Source organism: Marmota flaviventris, chromosome 11 (genome assembly GCF_047511675.1).
Source record: "Marmota flaviventris isolate mMarFla1 chromosome 11, mMarFla1.hap1, whole genome shotgun sequence".
Lineage (NCBI taxonomy): Eukaryota > Metazoa > Chordata > Mammalia > Rodentia > Sciuridae > Marmota > Marmota flaviventris.
The window spans coordinates 70,246,805-70,258,904 of record NC_092508.1 but is presented as its reverse complement, the minus strand read 5'-3'; positions in this window follow the sequence as shown (position 1 = coordinate 70,258,904).

Sequence of the window (12,100 nt, the reverse complement as noted above, 5' to 3'; positions counted from 1 at the left end):
CTGTAAACTGAAGTTTCTTCCTATATACAAACAAAGGTCAAGTGGCCTTCATGACCCCCTCCAGGTCCCTGGGTGTGCTGTTCTGTTTGCCTGACGGTCCCAAGGACTCATCATCCTGGTCTTTGAGACTGTACATATGCAGCCACACCCTTTCCACTGTTTTTTTCCAGGTGACAGTGTGAGTTGCCATTTTACAACCGGGAAAGCCCCATTGTCTCTTGGTCCATTACTGGCAGCTGTAGCTTTTCTCAAATTGGTTCACTGGCTTTGAAAGCTCTTCTCACTTTTCAAAACACCAGAGCTAACAAACTGATGCTAAATTAGGCAATCTGCACAGCAATGCCTTGGACTAGGGAAGAAGCTGGTGCTGTGATTTTGTTCCAGCCTGCCCAGACAATGCTCAACCTCCTAATGGAAGGAAAACACATTGCTGTTTAATTGGGGTGGAGGGGGACTATAATAACAAATAGTCAGTTATCCCTCCCGAAAAACTCCATGTTGGGAAGATATATATTCTACACAAACCCCAGTTCCTGCTTGCACATTGTAATGCCCTAATATACCTAAGAATTCTTTGACCTAACGAGATTCCTTTCAGCCCATGATTGACTCCACATGCCCTATATATCTCCTGTCTCACTATCAACTCAGAGCAGTTCGAAGAGACTCAGAGATTAAATTCTGAAAAACAAGCCTCATCATAATGGAAAATCCAATTAACTCTAGATACAGTAGCCTCATACCAGCAACAGCACTGTAATTTTGCCTTCTATGAAAATGGTTTAGCTGTTCATTAGGTAGCATGTCAAAAATTAAACAATGCCAATTATTTTCCTTGTCCTGATATCTAGCATTATCTGGGGAAATGTATCAGAAGACTGATTACTGATATACATTTTAACGAGTTGTAATTCCTGGAATCTTTGTTTTTTCCTGTTTTATCTTTTCTTGTATGTCCTAGTGTGAAAGAAAATAATATCTCTGGGGAAAGCAGGCTAAACCTCCTGTTCAATGGTTTGGGGATTGTGAAATGATGCTGTGGATAATGTTGATGTCGTTTTTTAGCTTTCCTAAGTGAAAAGTGATATTAAATAGTGATATTATCATGTTACTCTCTCAGCTGCTTTGTGAGAAAAGGAAGAAAGTGATTGTTATCCTTGCTTACAGACAGGGAAACTGAAAGGTCACGTGATTTTCTCAGATTTTCATATGGGATTATCGGTAGAGCTGGAAGCAAAAGCCCAGCTAAGTGTTCAGCCCCTAGACTGTGCCTTGTCACGTTGACAAAGCTGACATTTCCTGGGATTTTACTGCATGCCCTGTTTTTATTACTTTTTACAGATTTGACTTAGTCACATTCACTAAAAATATCCATCCTTTCCCACAACACTGTGAAGATAAAAATGATTAAGACATAATCCCTGTTCACCAAAGGGTTAAAATAGCAGCACAAATACAAAGCAGAGAAATAATCAGGAGCACATTAGACAATACAAGAAAATTACATTAAAGCTTTTTGCAAGTAGGTAAAACCTAGATTCTAAGCGTGCGTGTAGACATACCTAAAAGTGTCTGAGTGGTATGGAAGTAAAAGGAGACCTCCTTTGGCTGGTAGAGAAGGACAACCAGGGAAAGCAAATGAGAAAAGAAGAGGAGGAAGGTTGGGCTACTTTCCTCCCCTGAAATTTCTTTTGATTTGACCATCATGTCCTTTCCCAGGCGCAATTACTCCAATTTAAGACTTTGTGTAAGACTTAGGGAACTTGATCAAAATGCAGATTCATGCCCACCTCCCACCCCACCTATCAGTCAGCTTCCATGGATCTCCAGGGAGATCCTGAAATCTGCATTTTTTTAAAAATTTTTTTTTAGTTGTAGATGGACATAATAACTTTATTTTTGTATGTGGTGCTGAGGATTGAACCCAATGCCTCACATGTGCTAGGCAAGCCCTCTACCACTGAGCCACAACCCCAGCCCCTAAAATCTGCATTTTTTAGCAAGCTTCCCTGTGACTTGGAGTCAAGCTCTTCGATCACATGTTGGGAAACAGCCTTATGATCACACGATTTGTCAATTTTAGGGAAAGCAGAACACCGACTTGGAAGATTTGGACAGTGTAGGAGTCCACAAACAATGGTCTTTGTAAACTGTTTACATTGTAGTAGCATAGGATTGGAAGTGCAAAGAAAAGAGATTGAATGGCACGCCCTTCATATTGCTCAAGTACACTTGGGCATAGCCTCACTGAGTGCATCGGAGAAATCTGACTCCTAACAATTCTTTGACTTTCCCTATCCATCTCCTTTGTTTCCTCTGACCCTTGTATTATGCTCCACCTGGGACATGGCTGCTCTCATTTTGCATGTATGAATAATTTGAGGCTATATTTAGGAATTTCCAGTCATTAGGTGCCTACATTTCTGTATACAGCTTATAAAGTTTTATTTTTTTAGAATTCGAGAAATTCATGAGAAAGAAAGCTCTTAATATTAGGTCACATAGTCAATTACCTCCTTTTCTGTCTAATGCAAGATTATTCCCCGTAGCCCTGTTTCCAGCGCTCTGTTGCCTATTTTTAAATGTACTAACTGATGGCGATTCTGCCACTCCCCTCAGGAGACCATTATCCTGGCTCACCATTTTCAGTGTCAAGGGGCTTTCCTTGGTAATTAGCTCCAACTTGCTATTTCTTCCCTTTCCCATTATCCTTAGTTATCAATTCCCTTGTAACAACAGTATTTCTCTCACATTAGTTATATATTTTTAGATAATTTCCACAGTTTCATAAGCCACTCTTAAGAGGAGCTGAGCTACTTAGTACCAACCCATTTCTTAATTAGTCACACTGTTGGAAGATGAAGATGGAGTTAATGGAATCAGTCACTGGGTTCTCTTGTTCCTAACAACATGTTGCATTATCTTGTTCCTGCATCTCTGTACTTATCTACATTGATTTAATCAGTCTGAGGTCATCCTGCTCTACAAAGCCATGTCTCTTTAAGCATACTGTGTGTAGCTCATATGAAGGTGTATGAGAGAGCCACCTCATTACCTGAAAAAAGGAGGGAGGGTAAGAATAGCCAGTCTGTTAGAATGTCGAATGAGATCAGGTATGCAAATAACTTCACAAAAATTCTAGATGGCAATAAACATAATAAAACCCTGAGGCATTTCTATACACCTCGACAACTATAGATTTGGAAGTCAAATAAATCTCATTTGGTTGGTCTTCAGCTTCATCTCTTACTGGCTGTATGACCTTATCAACGTTACCTGCAATTATTTATTATAAAATATTTCAATGTTCTAGACTGAGAATTCACTGAAGGCAGATATTTTTTTCTTATTCATCTTTCTTCCCAGTGAATCAGACTTAAGTTCTTCATTTTAAGTTGTTTAACCTTCCTGAGCCTCGGTGTTGCCACCTGTGAAATTCAGTGCATAATATGTATCTGCTTCAGACACATTTCAGGCCCTGGCTCACATCTTCTTAGCCTACTTTTATGCCCTAGCCATTCCTCCAGGCACCAGATGTGCTCAGGGAGAATCTAATGACAGCTCACCTCCCCCACAACTTGAGGAGTCCTGCCATCCCTCAAGGAACTCCACAGGAGCTTGGTTACAGGAGGAAGCAGCCTTCCATCAACTAAGCAGGGGTTCTCACAGGAAAGATTTGGTTCTCCCAACTTGAGTGGGGGTCCTATTAGCATCTAGTAAGTAGAGGCTCTTGTAGGATGGTTCTACAATGCACAGAATAGCTTCTCAGAGCAAAGAATTATCCAACCCAAATGTTATAGTACCATATTGAGAAACCCTGACCTAGAGACTGCAAAAACCTCATTTAAGGAAGATGGATCAGAAAACACACTTGTACTCCTCATAGTATACCTCCATCTCCTCTCACTGGCCCTAACGTGGACCCACCAGAAGGGTTATTTCTCTGATCTCTAAGTGCACATTCTAAAAAGCTAGCAGAACCCTCCACTGACTATCATGTGGTGTACAAGCTATAAAGGCAGAAATGTTTAGGTTATAGTGCCAGTATAAGAGGGTATACATAGTCCTTGCTATGGGAAGAAATGGTATAGCCAAATAATTGTAAAATCTGGTTTACATGGACCCAGCAGAAGCCTGGGAACAGTGTGGGAGTGATCTTGATGATGCTCATATATGAGCTTAGAGTAAAGGCTGGAGAGAGGAGGATTGCTGACATTGGAACACTCTCCCATGACATGGGGTTTAATGCCTTAGTTAAGACACACAGAATTGGTCCTAAAACACTGCTGAGATTATTTGTCTATGTTTAGGTCTTATCAAAGCAATCAGATAAATAAGGCCTTTGCAGAGAATTGGGTAAATGATCAGAAAGCTCATGGAGGTAAGAATATAATGAATTTGTTATGTTGGATCAAAGATCCCACCACTTGACTATGTTGCCTGGGGTATTCCAAAGGACACTCTTTCACTCAGCCAATAAAGAATGCATGGTGAAGGGAACATCAAAATTTTGGAGGAGATTGGTTGTGGCTATTGACACTGGAAGATGCTTTGTTTGAACTAGTTTCCTTGGTATTGGTGGAATTGATAAATTCTGAAATAGAAGAAACTGATTTGTCTTCGCAGATACAAAAATGTCATGATTACTGAAGTAGGAATCGAGGCCAGAATGACAATCAGGTTGTCTTGACCCATAGAGATCTGTGGCAACTGTTAATAAATCATGGGAACAAGATGGATGGCAGTCAACTAGAGTTTTGCTTAATCGGTATGTTCAGAAGTCAAGATCTGGCAAGAAAAATACTGATGTCAGGGGAAAAATCACAGTTGCCCAGTATCTAGGTCTAAGTCAGTTCTCAGGCCCATAGTTCAACCTCTGATCCAGAGCTTACTGACTAACAAAGAGGTTAGGTCCCCTTAATGAAGTATCCTGCAACACCACTGCAAATATATATAGTAAATATCATTTGATCCTTTGCCACAGGCACCTAAAGTTATTTACCAGAATAACAGATGTGCACTGGGAAAAGAGGATACCCAGTAAATTCAAGGGCTATTATACAGTCTGCACTAACTCTGATGGCAAGGAACCCAATATGCAATTGTAACTCTTCATTGGAGAGAGGCTTATAGAAGCTGGGCAATGAGTAGCATCCTGAGCCCATGTCTATCTCTTAGCAGTCTAATGGCTCTACAGGCCAACTCTGTGGTTAATTGCCTAGTTTCTTCTTGCAATCAAGTTTGGTTCTTTGTCCAGTGGAATAAGAGCCACGGTGTATTTGGAAGGGACAAAGGGATGTCCCTGAAACACCAACACTGCATCTCAGGAGGAATTTCAGAAATTGTTACCACCATCCAAGATTTGAAGGGTGAAGGAATATCCTCACTCAATTCATCTATTAGGCTTCTGCAAAAACCAGAGAAATCATTATGAATGACAGTGACCAAAGTAAATAATCAACTGACAGCTACAAGTACAATTGCTATGCCAGATGTGATATTGTACTAGAATAGATTATTATAGTTTCTAGCACTTAATACAGTTTTTGGACAGGCAAATATATTTTTCTCAATCTCCACAAATAATAAGGATCAAAAACAGTTTGCTGTCATGTAAAAAAGGCAATAGTATACATTTACTGTCTCACCCCAACATGGGGTCAAATAATCTGCTGTCACAAGATAGTCCACAGATATCATTGTCCTGATATTCCACAGAAAAGCAATTAACACTGATGACATCATGGTAATTGGACCTGGTAAGGAAAGGAGAAAGTACTCAAGGTTTCAAAGTCCTATCACATGGGTGTTGTTTATAAAAATCCAATGGACTGGTACATGTGGGAAAATACCCTTTAACATATATGGCAATTTGTGGCACCCATACCTCCAACTGCTAAGAAAGAGTCACGGCATTTGGCAAGCTTATCTGGATACTGGAGTCCACACATGTGGTAATATGCTGTGAACCTCTTAATAAGTGACTTGTAAGCCTTCCATGTTTATGTGTGACATACATTGGCCGGAACAAGAGAGGATCCTGGGACAAGTCCAAACTGTAATGCAAACTGTACTGAAGTTCAGGCAGTATAACCTTATGGGGAGGTGGCCAGCACCCTGTTAGGGGTTCTTCTTCCTGCTCAGGAGGATATAAGCCACCTAAGAAAGTAGAGTCTAGAATAATTAGTGAAGAACAAAAGATAAAGTTAAAAAGATATCTTCAAAAGTTGGAGCCCCTGATAGGTTCAGTCCACACAGGAAATGGCTCCAGTGGTTTGTTTAAGGAAGTACATCAAAGGCAGGGATAAGGTTTCAGGGGTAGAGTCTTGCTTCCTGATGTCTTGCTGTCAGCAGGTTGGTTGGCCTTGGCAGGTCACATCCATCTCAGAGGGGCTGTGTGGCTGGTGGTTGTAGCAGGTCACCCCATCTCTGGTGCTGTGTGGGACCAGACAGAGCAGAATAGAGCTCACAATGTGTCTGGTCAGTCTTACACAGAGGAAACGTCCACTGGAAGTTTCCAGACAACAGATTCTCCTATTCACTAGGCTGTGATGCACAGTATAGTCCACACACAGCCCTTGGAGGGCTCTCAACATGACCTAGAAGACAGATTGGGCTTGGGGGAGCCTTAGTGGGTTAAGAGGCTATGTAGAGTCCTTAAATCCCAACATGAAAGTTGCGGCACAAACCCCTGGATTCTGGAGTAACATCAAACTTTCAAAGGCCATCCCAAAAACAGCTCATGGCTTTTTTTTTTTTTCTGAGCCTTAGTAGAGTCTAGAATATCAAATATGTGTATGCAATTGGAGCTGCCTATGTTAAATTGGGATTACAAGATAATCCCAACATAAGATACATAAGATCATGCAGGCAGAGCATCAATCCATTGTACGACGTTGCTATGGACTGAGTGCTTTTGTCTCTTCCAAATTTCACATTGAAATTCCATACCCAATGCAACAGTACTGGGAGGTGTGGCCTTTGGGATGTAGCTTGTCCTCGTGAATGAGATTTGGTTCCTAAATGGATTAGGACTTAATAGAGGGAGTTTGATCCCCCTTCCATCCCTCCACCAAGGAATAAGGCATTCCTCCCCTTTAAAGGACGCAGAAACAAAGTGCCATCTTGGAAACAGAGAGCATCTCTCACCAGATAATTGAGCCCGCCAGTGTCTTGCTCTTGGATTCCCCAACCACCAGAACTTTGAGAAATAAATTTCTGTTCTTTACAAATTACCCAATGTTAGTATTTTGTTATTCCAGCACCAAGAGACTAAAACAGATGTAAATGGTGCATTTAGAATTGGACTGAGCAGATCCAGAGAGCACAAGTAAGTGGTAAGTCACACAAGTAAGTGGCACTGACTTTCATGTGACTGTCCCCCGTGGCACTCCTGTCTCTCTTTCAACTATACCCATGCTCTCAAGTGAATTTCCCTATAGCCAGGTCACAGGGGAGAAACTATTTGAGCTTGGTTCACAGATTAGCTCAACACATCATATTTATATACTAGCTAAAAATGACCACCACCATAACACAGCACCACTCAAAGCTAGCTCTGAAGGGCAATAGAAAAAGAAAGTCTCCCCCGTGGACAACACTGAGCCATACAATAGGGAGATATTGTCTAAAGCATAGGTATATACAGACTTCTAAGTTGCCAAACGGCTTTGCTGATTGGTCAGAATTGTGAAGGGAGAATGAAGAGAAGCTTGAAGACAAAGAGTCTGAGAAATATGTTTGTGGGTGAACCTTCAGCAAAGGGCTCAGAACAAGCATGAGTATTTGTGTTTTGTGTTAACGCCCACTGGAAAACACTTAAGAACATTCAGAAAGGCACTGGGTAGCCAGGTGGATAGAAACAAATTCTTCAACGGGTGTCGGTTTCTGACCTCTTGGCCACCTCAGTACCTTCCCAAGAATCTGGTGAATAAACAGCCTTGGTAGCAAGGAGAGATATGCACAGACCTGATAGCAAGACCTTCTCTTACTAAAGCTGATCTACCTACTGTCACTGCAGAATTTCCAAGCTGTCAGAGCAGACTCATACAGCGTGTCCATATGGAAACATCCCTCAAGAAAGCTGAGGAATTACTGGTGACAGGTTAACTACATTGGATACTTTCCATCCTAGAAGGGCAATAATATATCCTCACCAGAATTCACACATGCTTTAACTATGGGTTTGTCTTTCTCAACCAGGGTGCCTGTTATTTGTCATCCAAGGGCTTAAAGACAATATAATTTATCAATTATATGCCAATAAAATTTCCATGGACCAATGAACACATTTTACAGTGGGGACAGTGACACAATGAGTAGAGAATCCATAGATCCCACCATATATATTGGTCTAAAGAAGCCAGCCTAGTATTCAAAATGATAGAATCACCTATTACAGACCCAACCAAGGAGTCAGCTTGAGGACCACATGCAGAAAGTGTGGGAGCTGTCCCCCAGGATTCTGTACTAAACCTGTAACTAATATGTGGTGAGGTGCCATAAGAGTATATGGCCTGAAAACCAAGGAAAGACTGGTCCTCCTTATTTAGGTACTAATGAGCCACTTGCAGAATATGTGCTTCCCATTCCTGTGCTGATTTGAAAGTTCCAAATCCTGGCACCAGGGGGATGAGGATATGGAGTGGGGATAGGAGGAAGCTTCTACCAGACAACAAAGAAAAGCAGAAAGAGTTCCAATGAATTAAATCCATGACTACTATTTTGTCATTTGGGGCTTCTCATACTAATGGTTGAGATGGGCTATAATGATGCTGTGTTATTAACTTGTATAGCCGTTAAGAAAGATTATTACAATAGAAGAAATCTCATATTAAAAACATGAGATTACATATTAAATATGCCCACCATGGTGCCAGGGGCATTGTAGGTATTAAAACCAATTAGTTCCCTTCTCTGTTATTTCTTATCTTATCGTCATCATGAAATGCACCATACAAACAAAAAAGTATATATAATATGTGAGGTGTGGGTATAGTTTCAAAGAGAAAAACAACAGAAAAAAATCTGTGCATCCTCCACCTAGCTTAAGATATATCTCTCCACTTTTTCAATATGTTTAATTTTCATAGAGAAAATTTCTGATTTTCACAATGAGAAGGCTTTCAACTTCTTATTGTTTTTTCCCCCCTTAATCTACTTAATTTTTTAAGTAGGAAGGCAATGGAACAAATCACTACTACCACTTCTATCCATGTGAACTTGACTCAGGGACTATATTTCCTTGAGCCTCAGTTTCTTCTTCTTTTTTTTTTTTTTTTTTTTTGAGTTTCTCCTCAACTTTCCCACAGAGATCATGGCGTTGGGAGCAGGAGAATACACTGAGAAGGATGTGGTCAACAAATGATTTTACCTAACATGGACAACGAAAGTTCATACACTATGTTAGCTTTTTATTACTATAATAAAATACCTGAGATAACTTAAAAAGAGGGAAGGTTTTGGAGGTTTCAGTCCTATTGGTTTGAGCCTGTGGTGAAGTAGCACATCATGGTGAAAGTGTGTAGTGGAAGAAGCTGCTCACCTCAGGATAGCCAGGAAGTAAAAGGGAAAGAGGGACCAGGAACCCCATATATCCTTTTCAAGGGCATACCCCTATATGACCAGATTTCCTAGTAGGACCCACCTCTTGACGTTTCTAACATCTCTCAATAGCAACACAGCCTGGGGACCAAGCCTTTAACACACGGGCCTCATTCAAACCATACTGTATATCTAAGAAAAGCACCTGGTACATTGTCACTCTATCTCAAGTGTGTTCACATGGACTAGTGCCATTGATTCTTCCAAAAAGCTCAAGAAGGACCGGCTTTCCTTGAGTAACTTTTCTTTCCTTTCTATGATCTGCCATGTTCTATTTTAGTCTTTTTCCCATTAAAAATCTGTGCTCATTAAGACACCATTTGACTCTCTGGTCTTTTCAAAATCCAGCACATGAATGAATCACCACTGCATTCGAAAAACTCCTTGAAGGAAAAGCTAAAGTATACAAACGTATCCATTGTGAGAGTCTGGTAGTAAATTTTCAAAATAGCTCTGTGCAATGAACAAAATTGACTTTCCTTTCTTCTTCCGGCAGTATGTCTCTGTAGAGTCTGGCAGAGACATTTAACAGAACAGGACAGAACTTTATTTTCTCCTTGCCCTGGTATGAGGCTGTCAGCCTGGGCGCCTTTCGGGATGCCCCCATGCTCTTGGATGGTGCACTCTGTGAGCTCATGGGAGGCAGGAACAATGGCCCACAGGCTGCCCACGTGGGCAGTGCTGCGCCCTGGAGCCCCATCAGCCCTGCTGGGAAGGAAGCTTGTCTGTTTATCAAGCTGACAGCAAGGCAACAGAGGGAGCCGCGAAAGCATCCCTTGCCAAGGACAAGCATAATGCAGAAAAATACGTCACTGCTCCAGTGAATGAATACATTTTGTTTCCACCGTTGGATCGTATCACCAGTCATCTAACGGAATAGACAGTGAAGAATGACCAAGAGTTGCATCCTCCAAATAAAGCTGAAAATAGATTTATCTAAAGTGAGTTATTGGGTTGGAGTCAGACTTGCTGGCCTCAAAGAAGGAATGGAATGTTTGTATCTTATTTCTAGCCTAGAATCTATTAAAGGCTTTATCCCGAGGACACCCAAGGTACACTGCAGCCTTTTCCAGATCATGAGTCAAGTTTACCCAGCTTTAGACTAGAGCTCATCTTTTCCATATGGTTTAAATCATGCTAGTAAGAGGCTATAACTATTGAACAAATTACAAAAAAAAAAAAAAGAGGCTACAACAGTTCCGATAAATTTTAGAATTTTAGTTAAGCAAGTTCTGCAAGACAATAGTGGTGATGCTAGTACTGCCTCTCTGAAGGGTAGCTTACAATGTGGTTTTAAACAGGATTAGAAACATTAGAACTGTTTCTATCTCCTATTTCACCATCACTACAAAAAGCTATTTTGCTTGGGAAAGTCAGTTATTACTACTAAACTATTAAAGGCAAAGTAATAAAATTTCACTCCTCTCCAAATTGTGTGCTTTCCTAATATCAAATATCTCTCTCACTATGACACTATCTCTATTGCAAATTTACACTTATTTATGTGATTATTTGATCAATGTTAAATCTATCACCACACTATAAACTCCATAAGGCCAGATTATGTCTCCTTCTGCTTACCTGTTATAATCCCTGGTACACAGAACAGAGCAAAACATACTTGTTTAATAAATGATGGCTAACAGGCCCATTGTCAAAGAAATTTTTTATTAGTGACTCATGATCTGCCAAGAATTGGATAATATAATAAAGAACAAAGAGTTCAAGTCTAGAGTAGGGCTCAGTGGCCCATGCCTACTATACTCCCACTACTTGCCAGGCTGAGGCAGGAGGATCCCTTGAACCCAGGAGTTCAAGACGAGACTGAGAAGAAGCATAGAAAGATCCCATATCAAAAAGAAAAAGAAAAGAAAGAAAGAAAGAGTTTAAGTCCAGCCTTGAGAATTTTACATTCTAATATGGTTTCAAGTAACAGTGTACTACTTAAGCATGCATTCACCCCACCCCAGAATTTCCTATTCGTGTTTTTCCTCTTGCATTCATTACTTTTTGTATACTTTGCTTTTTCATTTTTTAATTTTAATTCTTTGAGCCTTCACTAGAATGTCAACTCCAGGAGCAGGTGTTTTTCATATGTTTTGTTCACAATTATTCTAATTGATCAGTTTTTATTTTTCCTCTGAAAACTTCTGTACTTCTTAAACTGACCATTTTTTCCTCCCTCCCTCCCTCCCTTCCTTCCTTCCTACCTTTCTTCCTATCTCCTACTACTCTCTTTCTTTCTTACTCCATCAAACCACATTCACCCCTTCCTTGTTCTTCAATATGCCAGGTAGCTGCAGCCTTGGGGACTTAGACTAGAACTTTAGCTTTAGACTAGAACTCATCTTTTCCATATGGTTCAAACCATACCAGTATGAGGCTATAACTGCACTTGCTGCCCCTTCTCAGTAAGATGACAGTCTTCCACACCGCCTCATGGCTCAGTCCCTCACCTGCTTCAGACCTTTTGCTCAGAATTCACTCTGTCAGTTGG